An 18,935-nucleotide genomic window follows, 5' to 3' on the forward strand; every position below is an offset into this window, starting at 1 on the left:
TCGCTAAACGCATCATTTTGTCGTTATAGCTTTACCAATACACCCACCTCACACTCGTTAGCCGTTAGAAAAATTAGAATTGTACTCGTATTCGAAACCTAATCTGTAATCACTACCGTGTCATGCTGGTAGATTCCTTCATTCGTGGTTATATCGTTGACTGATGTCGTGTCCATATTATATTCTAAAGCTTTACCAACCAGGGGGCCCTTGTAGCGTACCGCTCCATGATTAACCTATAATTACCCTCGCTGATCACTGATTATGTTACTGCTACGTCTTGTTGTGTTGCACTCTTTTATGTCAGTCGGCTTTTAGTCATCGTCGGAGGTGCAGTCGCTTTTAGTAACCGTCCGATGAACATCGCCGTCGTGTGTTAGTTGTTTTCATAAAAGAGTAATGCTAACGTCTACACCGAGCCGCGGACCAAGAAGAACGCGCGCCCACGACAGAGCACGCTATAACACCATGAGATAAGTCAACTAATGATAACGCAGTTCAACTCACAGTGCGTCGATGTTGTGATTTAGTAATAGTTGTGCTGTTTTTCGACTGGGATGGTCATTTACGTCAGGGTGATATTCTTTAATTAGAGCCCGTAGCCGCAGGCTTGTAGCACGGCCCACTTTTGGACTTATTCAAGACAACATTTACGGGGATCATATGTCGAGGAGGAGCCTTTATAAACTTACAACGCCTAAGTCGACATCGGTCTGACTTGATGCAGCAACCTATCGGTGTTGCAGCTATGGGACTCCACGCTTTCTCGCTACGCCAAATGCAGACAAAAATCAATACACGTTACACATGACTACACACGAGGGCGCGCGTATATTTTCAGTTGAACTATAGATAACTAGCCTACGGATAGATGGGCAACACGTGACTCACGGTCGAGTGATGCGACAACGGCAGATTTGTTGTCGCTTCATAGCATGAAACGGGAGCGTAATTGATAATCCCATAGATGACGACCCGAGTGCTCAAATTAAATGAAGTTGATCTTATTTGAAAGCTACAGTCGCGCTGATTCTGATGATATACATTAAGCTTTCATCAAGGCAATGGAACCACTCCGAAATAGCCATCAAAGTCTGAAAATCGGCATTGTTCTAAACAATCGCAACCACGCACGGACCGTTGTTATGGTCATTGTGCTGCGCCGTAGCAATGGGGCATTTCCACTTCATTTTGAACACTAGGGGCGATAAAGATAACTCGACCCAAAACTGTTTTGTTGTTATATGCTTTACTATGGGACTGGACTAAACATGGACCTAATTTCGTCTCTTGAAGTACAATAAGGATGGTGAAAGTATCCACATCAATATAAATCATCCATATGGATATCAAATAGCTGTTAGCGATGAAAAAGACGCTGTTTCTTGGCGTCTTGGAAGCGCTGAAATTATGATTGTATCCTTATCACCAACTGTATTGGTTTATATTCCCCATTTAGCACTCATAACTACACCAGATGGACTGGATTCCACCCAAACCCTTTCTAGATGTATTATGACCTTGGCCAAATAGCTGTCTGATTGAAAGACTTCATGTATTTCAATACCTTCCTATCCTTTTATCTCATCACTATCTGTTGGTGTTTTTAAATGATAAAATACTATAACAATACCAACTAGATTTCATCCTCTCCGATGATTGACAATTGAAGGATGAACCATGTACCAGTTGTATTGTTGCAACTATAATACTAATTAATACCAACTAGATCTCATCCTCTCTGATGATTGACAATTAAATGATGTACCAGCTGTATTGTTGCAGTTATCTTGAACAAGCAAAGTATCTCGAATATTTTTTCGCCCGACACAGGAAATAAATTGTATAGTAAGCACATAAACTTTCTAAGTAACGTATCATTCATGGTCATTTTATTACTCGGTTACATAATAATTATTTAACTTGGTTGAAGGAATGTCAACCCGCTATTTGAGAAACCCATGTATGGGACTGCTCTAAGACACGAAGCAAAATACTACGGTGGAAACCCAATTGATACAAATAGCATCACCATATCCAAGAATAATCAAATAGAATAATAATGAGAAACTTTCAGATTGTAACACAAAAATGAGCTCGCAAGCATTGGTCATTCTTGATCATCTCGTTAGTTGTATTTGAAAATCTAGAAGGTTTTAGCAAAGTTCGTTGCGCTACCAACATAATGTATCAGACAGTGGCGGCTCGTCCTATAGGGCAACTGGGGCATTGCCCCACCTAAAATTCTGTTCAATAACAATTTAACCATTCATAGACGCACAGCGCTCAATGTATACCGAGATCACAGCGAAACCCGCGTTCTTCTTGTGCTTTCGCTTGCAAATGCCCATACATAGAGAAGTCTCTGCGAAAATCGAATTCTCTTCTGTGTTTTCGCTTTGTGAATGCCTAGCCGGGGCTTGCCCCGGTAGCGCTCATAACAAGCTTTCACTATCTATTCTCTCAAAGCCGCGCACAATTAAGAAACGGTGATATACTCTCTCCTATTCGTAAAATGGCCGAGCAACCGGGGCATATATGCCTGTCGCCCCTAAGGTGTGATGTAACAATCGTATCTATATCTGAACTCGGATCCGTGATATGCGTTGAGTCGACCTTTGCTGGTATAGGTCGATTTTGATGGTGTTTCACACCATGAAAACTCTTGAAACTTGGTATGTCATGTCGTGATGGTGGTATTTAACACTGCCCCAAGTTTCAGGGTTTCTACTTAAAGTTTAGGGTAGTAATTCCGTTTCCGAAGTTGCGTGTGTGCTGATCCGTCATGTATCGCAAACAGATTTTATTCAAAAGCCGGTATTGGTATCCATTGATTTTGACGATGTTCAATACTGAGATCGGTTATTAAATTTGGCACGTAAGTCTTGATGTTAGTATCGAACGCTGTACCAAGTTTTAAGTTTGTCACTGAACTGTGTTAGTGGTAATTTCGTTTCCTAATTCGAGTGAGAGCTGACTCGTCATTTATCGCTAACAGATTATACGCAAAGCCGGTATTGGTATCTATTGATTTTAACGGTGCTCCTTACCTAGATCCGTCATAAGCTTTTTTGCACGGTATGTCTTGGTTTTAGTATCGAACGCTGTGCCAAGTCTCAAGGTTGACACTCAGTGATTAGGGCAGTAATTTCGTTATCAAGGTCGAGTATGGTAGAGATGTGCTCCGATCTGACACTTTAGCATACAACGCATTGCGGATTTCACGCAAAAGCCGGTGTATCTGCGGTAACGTTAACTTAGATGATGATATCATTCTCAGTTTGCATTCAAATATTTACTTTGATATTATATTCTCCAATGTCAACTTCACCGTGAAATTGTGGCCTTAGAGCCATTTGCTCACAACCCCCTGCTGTCAAGCGCGATAGCTATTTCGTTTTCGATGGCGGCTAACAGCTGATCACTTGATCAGCCTATTCCTCAGTAAATTTTGCGCAAAATTCGGTGTTGGTCTGTTCGCATTAATTTTGACAGTGTACCATACCGAAAAGAGCCATGAGACCACTTCTCGATGATGTCATGTAACAGTGTACTGAGTTTAAAGCTTTCATCCACGTATTTATTCGGTAATATATTTTCCAAAGGCGATTTCGCAGCAGACCTATAGAGAGTAATAAAGCCGTATGTGTCGTGTTACAGTCTCCAGTTTCAAGGCCAAAATCTCCTATGCAGTACCGAGACCGAATTTCCGAGGCTGCTATTCTTAGTTCTTCAGAATGATGTTTTGGATTCAATATGACAGGCCCAATCTCTGAGATAACAATTGCGTATCTGTCCGAACTCGTTGACCTTTCCAGTTAGGCTTACGTTATCTCTCGAGTTCTAGTCATTTCCAGGTCTAGTGCGAACATGAACCGTGTTGAATCTCTGTTCCGTACGCCGTTTACGCAGTTACCACACTTCAAGTCACAGCTCACCGGCGGACCTCTCGTGGCACATACGTTAAAACCACTGTTGCCGGCAAATTCATGTTACCGTACCATCATTAAGATACTTGTTTACGTTGGAAAACGCCATTGTGACGTCATCTTAATAAAAAGTCGCTTGCAGCCCTTGCCCCACCACCCGATATTGTCACGAGCCGCCACTGGTATCAGATACATATAATAAGAGTCCTTGTACCGAGCAGCCTACAATAGTCGATAATCGTCAGATTATACTTTCATCTGAACAACGCACACGCAATGTACAATGCGATGCAACGAACGAGTGGAACGACCAGTTGCGGTCTCTGGCATCCATCTCGGCCCAGTGTCCGATGTCACAGCTGCTTTTTACATATCGTTCTCTTTTCCGCAGCTCTTTCTTGCTTTTTCCATTCTTGCAAGTGCGCTCTTTCATCGGGTATCCTGTTTTGTCGAGGCCATATGTGATCGTTTGCTTCACTGTCGTACAAGTAAGCATAATTTCCATGTCTTTCAGTTGGCAGTACAAAAATGACATCATGCTTCCAATATTGAAGTTTCATCAGCTTCATTGTAATTCAAACACATGATTTTTATATGTTGTAGGACCACACAGCAACAACTGCACATGGCATGATTTTCCATAACGCACTCCACGCTCATGGGGGAGCTGATTTACTGCAAGATAAGCAGAATAAATCATGTTGGTGAAATGATATTCTGCAGACAACTTTTCCAGGACCAGGCATCCATACCTCTTCTTTGTAAACGGAACCATCCTCACGATAACTTTCTATTTCTAATTGATTCATCTTTTGAGATCAAATGACCGTCATCCTTACACAATGAGCACAGCCATATCATACGACTCTCGAAAATTAACAGCAATGTAAGCTGCCAGGATGTCTATGTCCATCACGAGGACAAGACGCCAAGAAATAGCATCATTTTCGTCGGTAACAGCTATTTGATATCCATATGGATGATTGATATTGATATTGATACTTTCACCATCCTCGTTGTACTTCAAGAGACGAAATTAGGTCCATGTTTAGTCCAGTCCCATAGTAAAGCATATAGCAACAAAACAGTTTTGGGTCGAGTTATCTTTATCGCCCCTAGTGTTCAAAATGAAGTGGAAATGCCCCATTGTTTACAACATTGCCGATATTCAGACTTTGAAGGCTATTTCGGGGTGGTTCCATTGCCTTGATGAAAGCCTAATGTATATTATCAGAATCAGTGCGACAATAGCTTTCAAATAAGATCAACTTTATTGCCGTTGTCGCATCACTCGACCGTGAGTCACGTGTTGCCCATCTATCCGTAGGTTAGTTATCTATAGTTGAACACAATGATGTTCTGAATCTGAGCAGCCTGCGTCGCTGCAATTGTTTGCTCATTGTTACACCAAATCGGACTGGATTGCTGCATTCCCGATCAACGGTCATAGAGCCTTTGGATGAAGGAATTAATTCAAATTCGCAGGCACACATAAAATCACATTGTCCAATTCGGCGCCCCAATCAAAATGCCAGGCCGAATATCTGGTTCATTAATTATTGCGAGCACGTACAGTGTCGCATACGTGGCCTGCCGCGAACATGAGATCAAAAAAATTGGCGATTTTTTTTGAGATCTCAAAATAAGTCAAAATTTTGTCAAAATTGTAGCGTTACTTCCAAAAATCGTCAAAATTGTTTTCAAAGTCATTTTTTTTGCAACCTGCATTTCGTTTGTACCGTAGATGTTTACCACTTGACATTTTACAGCTTGTAGCCTACTTTACAGGCCTACTGTTGTAGACGGCCCATTGTCTGCTCGATGTGAATAATTAACGGTCGAATGAAACTGAAACTGAAGCAAGACTGCGGGGCCATTGGTTCTTAGATATTAAGAAGCTCCTGATGAAAAATTGTTATGTAGCCTATACATCATTGTCATAATGAAGCAAGACGGTGTGTCACTAGCAGTGTACGCACAACTTCAGTGTTGACAGACAACAATTGCTGCTGTTGAACGTTCTTTATCCATTCTTGGGAAGCTACTTAGTGAAGACAGAAAAAAATGTGGCGAGGTAGCGAAGTCATTGTTGACACGCGAGGGTCGTGAAAAAAACTAGATTTGCCGACTAAAAAACACTAGATAGACAAAAAATACACCATATAGTTTCGGAATTTAGGTCAAATCTATCGCATATATCATACAATATGAGGGAAATGCATTGAATAACACCAATGAATTTAGTAGAAGACTTAACATCTTTATCACGTTTTCTGAAATCTTTTTCATATCAGACAATTTTGGCAATTATTTATTTCCCATTAGCCAATTTAAATTTATTTCGATTTTAAGGTAAAACAGATTCTCGCGAATATAAATGATATCCATTACATTCAATCATAAGCCCACATCCAATCTGAATTAGGGATATGAAAATTTAGGAGCGTCATACACTTACATATCAATGAGTGATTTTCTTGCTTTTCCACAGTGAAAGGATCAAAGAAAGCTACACAGGGACATTTTAATAAATCAAAAACATTCAAGCCAACTCACGATAGGCGATCAAGAATGTCCCATGCAAAATTAGACTTGAGCGTTGAGACGTCACGCAATTTTTCAATTCAAATGTTGTACCCCCAACACATATATGCCTCCCTGGCAACACCACGGATATATAACTAAGTGTATAGGCCTATACCAGCGCTACGCAGAAATCACCATCATTCATGAATTTGTCCAGGCAATTAGGCCAAGGTATCATACTCGTTTCTGTCATCGGCTAGCTTCTCGGACTTAAAATCCGGTCCCAGGCTAGGATAAAAACAGGGGCCAGGTTGCCCGCTGGTCCCGTTTATCTCAGTTTTTGTCTTAAAAACTTCTTCCGTACTAAGACATGACGATTAGATTATTAACAAACTGTCAGTCATGGCCTGGCCAACTCCCGTACATGACATTCTCTAGTCCAGAATATACGTATCTATATTATCGCCATTGCATATCTGTAAAAGGTGTCGAAATTGCTGGATTTAACCTCAAGATCTTCACTCCGCTAGTGATAGATGGAGCGACATCAAGGCAATTTACCTTTGTTTGTTCTTGTGATAAATTAGCAAGTGTTGATGGATAATAATAATTATTCCTTAACCAATATTTTATTTTAAAGTACATCAAAATATCTTCAATCAAATGTATTTTCCTGAAAAACAGTAGATTTGCAGAATCTTTATAAAAAATACACTACAAGTCAAGTCAAAATACACTAAATCTATACACTAAATCTAGTGTAAAACACCAGTAGTGGCACCATTGAGCGTAGTGGTGTAATCCGCGACGATACAACACCAATGTGTTGTTGGTTCGAGTTCGCCCGAGGTCGACTCCAGAACTACCACCTAAGTTTTTCAGGTTTATCATAGGCTCTTCCCCGCAATATCAGCCTGGTGTAAATGACCACTGTAGTCGCGAAACATCACGAATACCACCGCCACAATGAAAGACACTTTCGTAACGAGAATGCAGGAACGTATCTTTCGCGATACTAAAACAGATTTTTATAATTTCTACCATTACTGCGTGATGTAACTACTGGAATTTTCCATAGGTCCAGATTTCGGCAAAATGAAGTTTTTTCGTGTAAAATGTGTCAGTTTATAAGTCAAAGGCCAAACTACTTCGTAAGGACAGAAAGTTCCTACCAGTAATTAAAATAAGTAGGCTAGGGCAAATCCAACGACGTGTGGGAAAACACCTAATTCACAAACATGAGGGCGAAATGTTTTCAAAATCAAGTTTACAATGTCGAAAAATGTGAAGATTTTGATTTCTTAGGTGCAAATCTTTTCTGGTCTGGGCACAAATTTTATGTTGATTCCCGCTTCAATCGCCATTAGAGTATTTGATTGGACGCTCTCTACACGCGGTACTTTAAACTCCTCGCATAATGCATGTTGATTTTGTTAGGAGTTGGGGGGGGGGTGTGTGTGTGATTATCTCTTACTACTATCTCTCTCTCTAGTAGTTTCCCTAAACGCATGAGCGATCTCGTCTTCTTGTTGTTGTGATCACTGGCGTAGCCAGCGAGGGGCGAAAGGGGCGATCGCCCCCCCCAAATTTCTGGAAAATTTTTCGTAAAATCAATCAATATAACATTCTTTTAAGGCAGATGAATGCAACCTAAAAAATTTCTTCGCGCTTCGCGCGATTTCGTGTCCATGGTCATAACTGTCTTGATTTTATGATCGGTGTCCCGAAAAAACATCTTCCGCAAATACCCACAATTGAATTTAGCTGCATTCTTAATTATGAGAATACAACAGTATCAGTAGATACACGATAGTAACCCAACGTCGTTGGGTTGATTGAGTCTAGAATTGTCAGTTCAGTATGGGGATTGGGGACTGTTAGCTCCGACAATTTCCGTTACGGGACACACGAAGACATAGAAAGTAGGTTACATGCGACTCCGCAAAGTGCGCTCCCAAATTGATTGACGGCCATAAAACCGACGCATGTATTCGATATAGATTTTCGGGTGCTTAAATGGCTGGCGCCTAATGATCCTGTCCCTGCAATCAGACTTCTCCGACATGAATGCAACTGGCACAGGAAAATATCGCCACATCCCGTTAAAAAGTGCTAATTTGAAATCGCACGGCATGGCATATATATGGTATATATATATATATCAGCAATTCCAATCTCTGAACTAGCATCAATCTTTACCAGAGGTCAATAAATAACCGTGCTTCAACGAAGTAATTAAGAAGACTGGAATCCACTTGCTCATATACACGCACCAATATTATTGATCAAATACTTTCATTTATTCAAAAACATTTACGCTCCGCGCGACTAGGTCCGAAATTCACACTGATTTCCATCACTTCGTGAAACGATCGCCTAATACAAGATATTTGGCAACTGGAAGCTTCCAAAGGGTATGTGTGCGTCCAAGAATCGCATGAATAAAGGGTAGTGATGAAAATTGCCCATGGCAGGATGTACGGTTCTGCGAGGTGTTTCCACGGGGAAGCTTCCTTAAACTCATAACCCCCCCCCCGCAATAACAAAATATGTAATTCTGCCTACGATCTTGTGTGTGAGCGATCTCTTGAGTGGTGACAGCTTTCTCCGCAAGTCATGAAGTAACAGCAATAAATGACAACTGCCCCGTCCGGCGCCCACCCTATAGCAACTCTAAATCAGTGGTTCTCAACCTTTTTGTCGTCGTGAACCCTCTTTGCACCTTCACGTACCCCCGCGGACCCCCAGTTCTTATTTCAAATTTGCCTCTATTATCATGCAACCTTCATCTGTCTTGTGCAATTATTAACAGTAGGCTAGTGATAAACAACAGTAAATGACATTTCTTGAAAATAACATCGACTGTTTATTATTTTAAAGCGAATTCTGTAGCTGCATTTCTTGAAAGACAGGGCCATGTTTTGAAAATCCACGTCGTCGATTTGATATGAACGAGTGCCGAAAATCCATTTCCACAAAGATAGGTGGTGGCGAATGTAATAATAACGCGTAACGCTTCCGACGGCACATTTGGCTATTATGGCAACATACATGGATCAATATATCCTCCAGCCTATAGTCATTTCTATCTAGCAGCTCAACGTGAAGTTATTCTGGAATAGCGGTCGTGTATGTCATAGAAGAAAATGGATCTCTGCATACAATTTTTTTCAAAACCCCAGCAAAACATCCCTAAACTTATATGTTAGTATAAGTAGGCTATCGGCAATTAAAATGACGTTGCACGGTGAAATATTTCATCTCAGACGGCCATTCTCTGTTTATGTAAGTCCTGAACTTTTAGCAGTTATGAAGCGAAAGTGCTTCATCATCTCTCTAAATTAAAACAAACCCAAAATATTTTATTATTATTGGTTTATCAACCATTTTGCAAATTTTGAGTTTTCGTGGATCCCTTGAAAATGCTTTGCGGACCCCCTGTTGAGAACCACTGCTCAAAATAGTCTTGCCGTGTGGTAGGAACATAGTTCAAGTGTACTAGCCCTGAATATTCGATGACACCACTTCTATCAGCCTTGCCGGTAAATCTGATAATGAAAACGTATTTGCAATATGCAAGTAACAATATTATAAACAATCTTCATTCTTTACCAAAAATTTTCGCGCTTAGCGCGAAAGTGTTGACGTCAGAGTTATCCACAATCACACATCACTTTATACGTGTGGAAGATATGCATAAAGATCGCCTCAAATGTTGTGTTAATCATCCAATAACTGCCCAAGACCATCGTTTTTAACCCATTTTTCCTTATCTTCAAGTGGGCGGGGCTCATTTACGTCATCGAATTTTTCGCCCCCCCAAATATTTTTTCTGGCTACGCCCTTGGTTGTGATTGTGCGACGTGCGTGCATGTATGTATTGGCACCCACGTCTTGTGAGTTGTTGGAGCAATAGGGATTAGCCTAGTCGATGCCACTGTTCTTTTGTATTTCAGTTTGATCATTTATTACGGTATTTAACCTATGAATAAATGCAAAGTTGCACACCTAGTTGTTATTAGTACAATGCCTCGCTCCAAATATATTTGCATCAAATGTATATACCCTGCTAAATGACTAGTAATTATGCAATCCGGTATACAGACAGGTGCATAGACGAAAAGGTAAAAGCGCCTTCTAATGTTACGCTTATGAAATTAAAATCTAAACTATTCGTGTGCAGATTTTTCTACTTCTGTCAAAACCCTGGTCAATGTATGAAAACATAAATGTAGATATGTAGCCTACTGTATGTGTATTTGTTTGGAAATATCCTTCCGACGGCATAGGCTCGTGATCACAGTAAACCTTCACGGAGGTTGTCATACGAACCATAACCTTTTAGGAGCTGTCGCCATCCGCAATAAATTTTATACCCTCGCCACGAATCCGATTAACTTGAATTGTCTAGCAAATAAACTCGCGAAGTGCAAACAAGGAATACCCATCGTAGGTTTTCTTTCGGTTTCCTGTGTAAGCAAACGAGACGCCTTCCCCGGAATAGATCTGGCTGATTTCATGGACGCGCATAAAATAAAATTGTACTCCCTACATCAATCAAGTAGTCTTCGTTTGGTGGTTGCATTTTGCGCTGTTGTTGTTTGTGGTATGCATGTCTTTTCTCGACGACTATGGTCATTTAAACCAGGCCTATATTCCTTAAATATTGTTCCGTATCTTCCGACTTGCGTCACGGCCCACTTCCATGGACTTTTTGTAAGACACCGCTGACGAGGATGAGATGATGAGGAGGAACCTAGATAAACCTCCAACTACTTATAGGCAGGAATCGACCTCGGTCGGACTCCAGCCCACAACCCATTGGTGTTGTCGATGTGGCTTGCCACTATTACGTTATCTCGCCACGTGCGTTACTCGTTATTATTCACGATCATGGATTTTAACGAGCGCAGACCTACCTCGTTAATCTTTTCATCACTGGCAACAATTTTTAATGGTGATTATATATTACGCAGTTGCTATTTGTGTTGCAATTGACAAGTCTGAATAAAGATAGGCAACTCATTGGAATTTAAGTATACAGAACTGATTCTATATCTAGCTATCTGACGATTGCAAAAACCATTCATTCTTGAGCAGTTGTTTAGCGTTCGTTAGGCCACTTTCTACAAAGATATATATACGTATAGTGGATCGGTAGTTTTCCAGTTATGTAACATTCTCCAAAGGTAGACTACCACTTCACTTGGTGTAGAACGACAAACTTCGTGATGACTGTATTTTAATAATTAATTGATTTCCCTCAATATCTAGTTTGTTTTGTTCGCTGTATGAGAGATGGATGACCGACTGATAGGCTACACGTCCGACTGACCTGTTAATTGTCGCCAAATGGCGTCTTACACAGGGGTAACGCAGCGGTGACATATATAGGTTGACCGATGAAACTAACGCATGAATTCCTTGAATATTATTCTTTTTAGCAATATTTATAGTGGAAAAGTGAGAGAATCTTTTCGCATGTAAAGCCAGGCGCGCCACGGACTAAACTAGAAGGCGCGGATGCAATGTTCCTATAACTTTTCACGAGTCTGCGGGTACTGACCAAACAGCAGTGTGCAGCTTAGAGAAACATTGCGGGGGGGGGGGATATAACAGATTGTGGGACACAATACTTCTGAAAAAGTAGTTTCGAACCACCCGAAATAGCGTACCTATCGAGGCGATATATATGGGCAGGCACATATTCAAAAATGTGTGTCACACGCCAGAACGAACTCTGCAATGTGAGATACTGGGACTATCGGTGTATTTTCAAGTGTTGCGGCACTTTTGAGCTCACGCTGCCTGTCGAATAAAAAGGTTCTAAGAAAATCATATCGATGAAAATGCAGTAAAAAAACGCTCCACAGTTTTAGGTACTGTCTCATGTTCCCATATATCGTTCCCTAAACAGCCGATTTTGCATAGTGCATTTTTAGGCTGCTATTCCGTGAGTATATAATTTTATTTTATCTAATTGAAAAGTCGATATATATATATATATAATTTTACGTTGTACATCATCATAATTACAGGGGTATTGAGCTGTTAACCGGCCAGCCGCCGAAGGGATTAACTAATTGACATTCTCTGCTCTGAGAGTTATGGATAAGTTATTTCGGGAACATCTGATGATTAGATTCGTCTCTAGTGATCGCTTGTTGGTTGTCGAAGTTTGTCATATTTGACAGTTCACAATCTCGCAGTGTTCTCCAGAGGGGGGGTCTGCAACGAAATATTTCTACCTGTTCGGATTAGACCTACACAAGAAGGAAGCTTCTACTTCCGGACGGCCAGCCAGTGGCCCGCGAGAACGCTTCAAGTGGTCCACAAGGTATTTCTCGGAATCAGCTATATTGTCAACAACCAAAACTATCCAAGAAATTTATTGTGAACTTGCGAGGTTAATCAAACTTTGATTGGACTGACCGCGAATTTTGGGAAGTTGATGATCAAAATATCAGTTCCGACGAGTTTGCGTAGGAAGTGTCGTCAAACATGTGACTTCGCGTCAGCACTCACAGAGAGATCGTCGGCGATGAAACATTAGCCCAGCATTATACAAAGCCGACCTGCAATATATGCAAGTAACAATAATATTGATCGAGTTCGTTCGTAAACTATGAAAAAATCCCCGCCTCGCGCGGCTAAGACATCAATGCAAAGTGAGTTTTCATGACATTAATGTTATCGATTTTGATGCGTAGTAATATAAGTCTTGCCGTTACCTAATCATGTTCTCTACTATTGGACGAATAGAAAAGGTCATCAACATTCACTTGGCCCGCGCAATGACTGGTAAATGTCATGTTGCCCCCTTGTCTTTGCTCTATTTAGTCAAGTGACGATATTTGAGGATACAACCTCTTCACTTCATCCGTTTTCGTAGCCAAATCACTTTTTACTGTCACTTATCGCTGTTATCAGCGAGATTGTTGTACTGTTTAGTGAGTCAGCTCATGTCGTGCAAACGCGCCAGCCGCGACGAATTTCTATAATTCATGATTAAATCGGTCAATGTGATCGGGAATTGCATAGATATTGCCAATGAATATTTTTATCCTCTCTCTGCTCGCGCAATCAGATTTACCGGTAGAGCTGCGTGAGGTGTCTTTGAAAATGCAGGGTGGCACCAGCTTTTAAGCCGGATTTTCACTTTGCCACTCCATGGTTATCGTTCTAGTGAGCGTAGAAGGTTGGGATTTCTTGCAAAGGGTAGATATGTGTAATCACTCGGGAAAGCAATCATCGTTTCGACCACAAACTCATGTGAAGTTCGTTGAAATTGTATCAAATGTTGATGACTTGTCGCGAAATCGTCAGTGTTGAATTGAGTGACATACGCTTCATTGTTACGTAGCAAATACACAATAATTCAATAAACTATGTCCCACATTATTCACCCAAGTTTTCACGTAATAACTCACGAACTCTGCTAGCTAATTCTTCGATTGATGGCTTGATAGAAAGCTGAGATTAATCAGCTGTCACAGCGACAGGTAGCATTTGGCTCTGATACAAGCGTTTACTCAAGTACACGCTGCTGATACCGCCCAGCCTAGCGGAACCGCAGACGCGAGAACGAGAGAAAATCACTTTTCCGACAAAATGAAGTTGTTTTGCGGTGTAATCGCCGAAGTAAAACGAGCTATCTCAAATGAGAATGACTAGCTGGCGTAGTTGGTTGGTGCTGTATCCCTGCTACCGTAAGATACATTAATTAGCTGATTCGGACACCTCACGCAGCTTTTTGTTGCGTTAAAGTGTTCGAAGTTTTATTTTCATTTCCCCTGTCACCACCAAAAGGTTAAAAATATTTAAATATATTCGGGTGGACTCCTTGGTATAATGACTCCGTTACATAACTTTATTTAGTGGGCAGCTCATGTCAAGAGATTGAAATCGATCAAACGTACTAAACTGAAAGCCGCACACGATTTCAAATTAGTATTTTTTCATTATCAGACATTTTTTGTGCGGGATGGAATTAGCCATGTGGGGTTCAAATTGCCAAAGTAGGAACAGACTGCGGCAGTCATTAAGGCGCATATGGACAGCTAAACATGCATGTATTGTATATATATCGAAACTTTTTGATCAGGTTACGGGCAGTCCGTTTCAGCCAAGCTTTTTCACACTGCTGATCGTTCTGGCACACTTCTCGAAGCAACATGTTACATGGCCTAAAACCGCATGTATAGGTGCGTCATGGTGCGGTAATGGCCGAGGCCGAAATGTCCACTTCTATAAACCATGCGTATTTTTCCTGCGGAAGGGTAACGAATAACGAAGATAGTAGGCAGCATTAAATCAAAAAGCAAAAACGTTTCGCAAAAGTTGCATAAATTTTCAAAAATACCTATAGCCTACATATAGCTTACAAAGAGCCTACAGTCACTATTATTTGACGTAATAAGAAGGTAGTAGGAGATTGAGGGAGACGGTGGTCACGTGCTGCATTATAATATAAGACCGGAACTGTGTGCGAGTGAGTGAACTAATGATAACGCAGTTCAACTCACAGTGCGTCGATGTTGTGGTTTAGTAATAATTGTGCTGTTTTTCGACCGGGATGGTCATTTACGCCGGGGTGATATTCTTTAATTAGAGCCCGTAGCCGCGCAGGCTTGTAGCACGGCCCACTTTTGGACTTATTCAAGACAACATTTACGGGGATCATATGTCGAGGACGAGCCTTTATAAACTTACAACGCCCAAGTCGACATCGGTCTGACTTGATGCAGCAACCTATCGGTGTTGCAGCTATGGGACTCCACGCTTTCTCGCTACGCCAAATGCAGACAAAAATCTATACACGTTACACATGACTACAAACGAGGGCGCGCGTATATTTTCCGTTGAACACAATGATGTTCTGAATCTGAGCAGCTTGCGTCGCTGCAATTGTTTGCTCATTGTTACACCAAATCGGACTGGATTGCTGCATTCCCGATCAACGGTCATAGAGCCTTTGGATGAAGGAATTAATTCAAATTCGCAGGCACACATAAAATCACATTGTCCAATTCGGCGCCCCAATCAAAATGCCTGTGCCGAATATCTGGTTCATTAATGATTGCGAGCCCGTACAGTGTCGCATACGTGGCCTGCCGCGAACATGACATCAAACAAATTAGCGATTTTTTTAACATCTCAAAATAAGTCAAAATTTTGTCAAAATTGTAGCGTTACTTCCAAAAATCGTCAAAATTGTTTACAAAGTCATTTTTCTTGCAACCTGCATTTCGTTTGTACCGTAGATGTTTATCACTTGATATTTTACAGCTTGTAGCCTACTTTACAGGCCTACTGTTGTAGACGGCCCATTGTCTGCTCGATGTGAATAATTAACGGTCGAATGAAACTGAAACTGAGGCAAGACTGCGTGGCCATTGGTTCTTAGATATTAAGAAACTCCTGATGAAAAATTGTGATGTAGCCTATACAACATTGTCATAATGAAGCAAGACGGTGTGTCACTAGCAGTGTACGCACAACTTCAGTGTTGAAAGACAACAATTGCTGCTATTGAACGTTCTTTATCCATTCTTGGGAAGATACTTAGTGAAGACAGAAAAAATGTTGCGAGGTAGCGAAGTCATTGTTGACACGCGAGGATCGTGAAAAACACTAGATTTGTAGAATCTTGATAAAAAAAATGCACTACAACACCACGTCAAGTCAAAATACACTGAATCTGGTGTAAAACACCAGGAGTGGCACCGCTGAGCGTAGTGGTATAATCCGCGACCATACAACACCAATGGGTTGTGGGTTCGAGTTCACACGAGTTCGACTCCAGAACTACTACCTAAGTGTTGGAGGTTTATCTAGGCAGTTCCTGGCAATATCAGCCTGGTGTAAATGACCATTGTAGTCGAAAAACATCACGAATACCACCGCCACAATGAAAGACACTTTCGGCCCGAGAATGCAGGAAAGTATCTTTCGTGGTACTAAAACAGATTTTTATAATTTCTACCGTAAATCGTGATGTACCTACTGGAATTTTTCTTAGGTCCAGATTTCGGCAAAATAAAGTATTTTTGTGTAAAAATTTGTCAGCTTTATAAGTCAAAGGCCAAACTACTTCGCAAGGACAGAAAGTTCCTACCAGTAATTGAAATAAGTAGGCTAGGGCAAATTCAACAATGTGCGGGAAAACACCTAATTCACAAACATGAGGTCGATATTTTGTCAAAGTCAAGTTTACAAGGTCAAAAATATCAAGATTTTGATTTCTTATGTGTAAATCTTTTCTGGTCACAAAAAGAACCCTAGTTATTATTATTAAAATGCCTCGCTCCAAATATATTTGCATCAGACGTAGGCTATACACACTGACTGTTGAATGACTAGTAATTATGCAGTCCGTTATACAGACAGGTGATTAGACGAAAAGTAAAAGGACCTTCTAATGTTACGCTTATGAAATTAAAATCCAAACTATTCGTGTGCAGATTTTTCTACTTCTGTCAAAACCGTAGTCAACGTGTGAAAGCATAAATGTAGATATAAAGCCTACTGTATGTGTATTTGTTTGGAAATATTCTTCCGACGGCATATACTCGTGATCACAGTAGACCTTCACGGAGGTTGTCATACGAACCACAACCTTTTAGGAGTTGTCGCCATTCGCAATAAATTTTATTACCTTCGTCACGAATCCCATTAACTCTCATTGTATAGCAAATAAACTCGCGAAGTGCAAACAAGGAATTCATATCGTAGGTTTTCTTTCGATTTCCTGCGTCAGCAAACGGGACGCCTTCCCCGTAATTGATCTGGCCGATTTCGTGGACGTGCATAAAATGAAATTGTATGCCTACTCCAGTAAATCAATCAATAAGTAGTTTTCATTCGGTGGTTGCGTTTTGCGTTTTTATTGTTGTTTCTGATATCCATGGCGTTTCTTGACTACTTATATGCTCATTTACTCCAGGCCGATATTCCTTCTATTTTTTCCATATTTGCCGACTTGTGGCACGGCCCACTTCCCTGGGCTTTTTGTGAGACACCGCCTACACGGATGAGATGATGATGAGAAACCTAGACATACCTATAACTACTCATAGGTAGGAATTCTGGAATCGACCTCGGTTCGACTCCAACCCACAACCGATTAGTGTTTTAGATTTGAATTATACCACTATATAATTTATCTTGCCACATGCCGTTTTTCGTTATTATTCACGAACATGGATTTTAACGACCGCAGATCTGCCTCGGTAATCTTTTCGTCACTGGCAACAACTTTTAATGATGACTTTATATTACGCAGTTGCTATTTGTATTGCAATTGACAAGTCTGAATAAAGATAGGCAACTCGTTGGAATTCAAGTAAACAGAACTGATTCTATATCTAGCTATGTGACGATTGCAAAAGCCATTCATTCTTAAGCAGTTGTTTAGCGTTCGTTAGGCCTCTTTCTACAAATATGTATACGTAGTGGATCGGTAGTTTTCCAGGTATATTCATGACTTTGATATAGATTTCGTTTCAGTGACTCAAGTTCTTAGTGATTAGGACTCGATGTAACATTCTCAAATATATCACTTCACTTGGCGTGGAACGACAGACTTCATGGTGATTGTGACAATGTTCCCTCTAATTCATGAAGAGTCTGCGCACACTCACCAACTTACTGCGCAGACCCTTGGACAACTCTGCTTAACGACTAAAATAAGGTCATCACTTCAGATTTTCTGTGCACAGAGACCTTTTCAGCACTGCGCATTTGCGCACGTGCGCAGCTAAGAGGGAACATTTGTAATATTTAATTGATTGCCCTCAATATCTAGTCTGTTTTGTTCGCTGTATGAGAGATGGATGTCCGAATGATAGGCTACACGTCCGACTGACCTGCTGGTTGTCGCCAAAGGGCATCGTACACATGGGTAACGCATCGGTGACATATATAGATTGACCGATGAAACTAACGCAAGAATTCGATGAATAATATTCTTTTTAGCATTATTTATAGTAGAAAAGAGAGGGACGCTTTTCGCATGAAAAGCCAGGTGCGCCACGGACTAAACTAGAAGGCGCGGAGGCAATGTTCCCATAACTTTTCACGAGTCTGCGCGCACTGACCAAACAGCAGTGTGCAGCTTAGAGAAAACATTGCGGGGGGGGGTATAACAGATTATGGGACACAATACTTCTGAAAAAGTAGTTTCGAACCACCCAAAATAGCGGACCTATCGAGGCAATATATGGGCAGGCACATATTCAAAAATATGTGTCACACGCCAGAACGAACTCTGCAATGTGAGATACCATTTCTGGGATTATCGGTGTATTTTCAAGTGTCGCGGCGCTTTTGAGCTCACGCTGCCTGTCGAATAACTCTTTCGACGCCGAGCTAAATTTGACGATTGTCTTCAAAACGCCGCGATTTTCACCAAATAACCCCAATTTCAACCGATCGTAACTTCGTCGCTACTTTAGATACCGAGACGTACCTACGTCCGTA

The 18,935-nt window shown here is 41.0% G+C and overlaps 1 protein-coding gene across 1 annotated transcript in view; it reads left to right on the forward strand.

Annotated features, from left to right (window-relative positions):
* Positions 1-18,935, forward strand: part of LOC145435195 (cornifelin homolog B-like) — a 150,616-nt gene that overhangs the window by 121,508 nt on the left and 10,173 nt on the right. The gene's annotated exons all lie outside the window — the stretch shown is intronic.

The sequence above is a fragment of the Botryllus schlosseri genome, chromosome 1 (genome assembly GCF_051294905.1).
Source record: "Botryllus schlosseri isolate E-star chromosome 1, Bs_hap1, whole genome shotgun sequence".
Taxonomy (NCBI): Eukaryota; Metazoa; Chordata; class Ascidiacea; order Stolidobranchia; family Styelidae; genus Botryllus; species Botryllus schlosseri.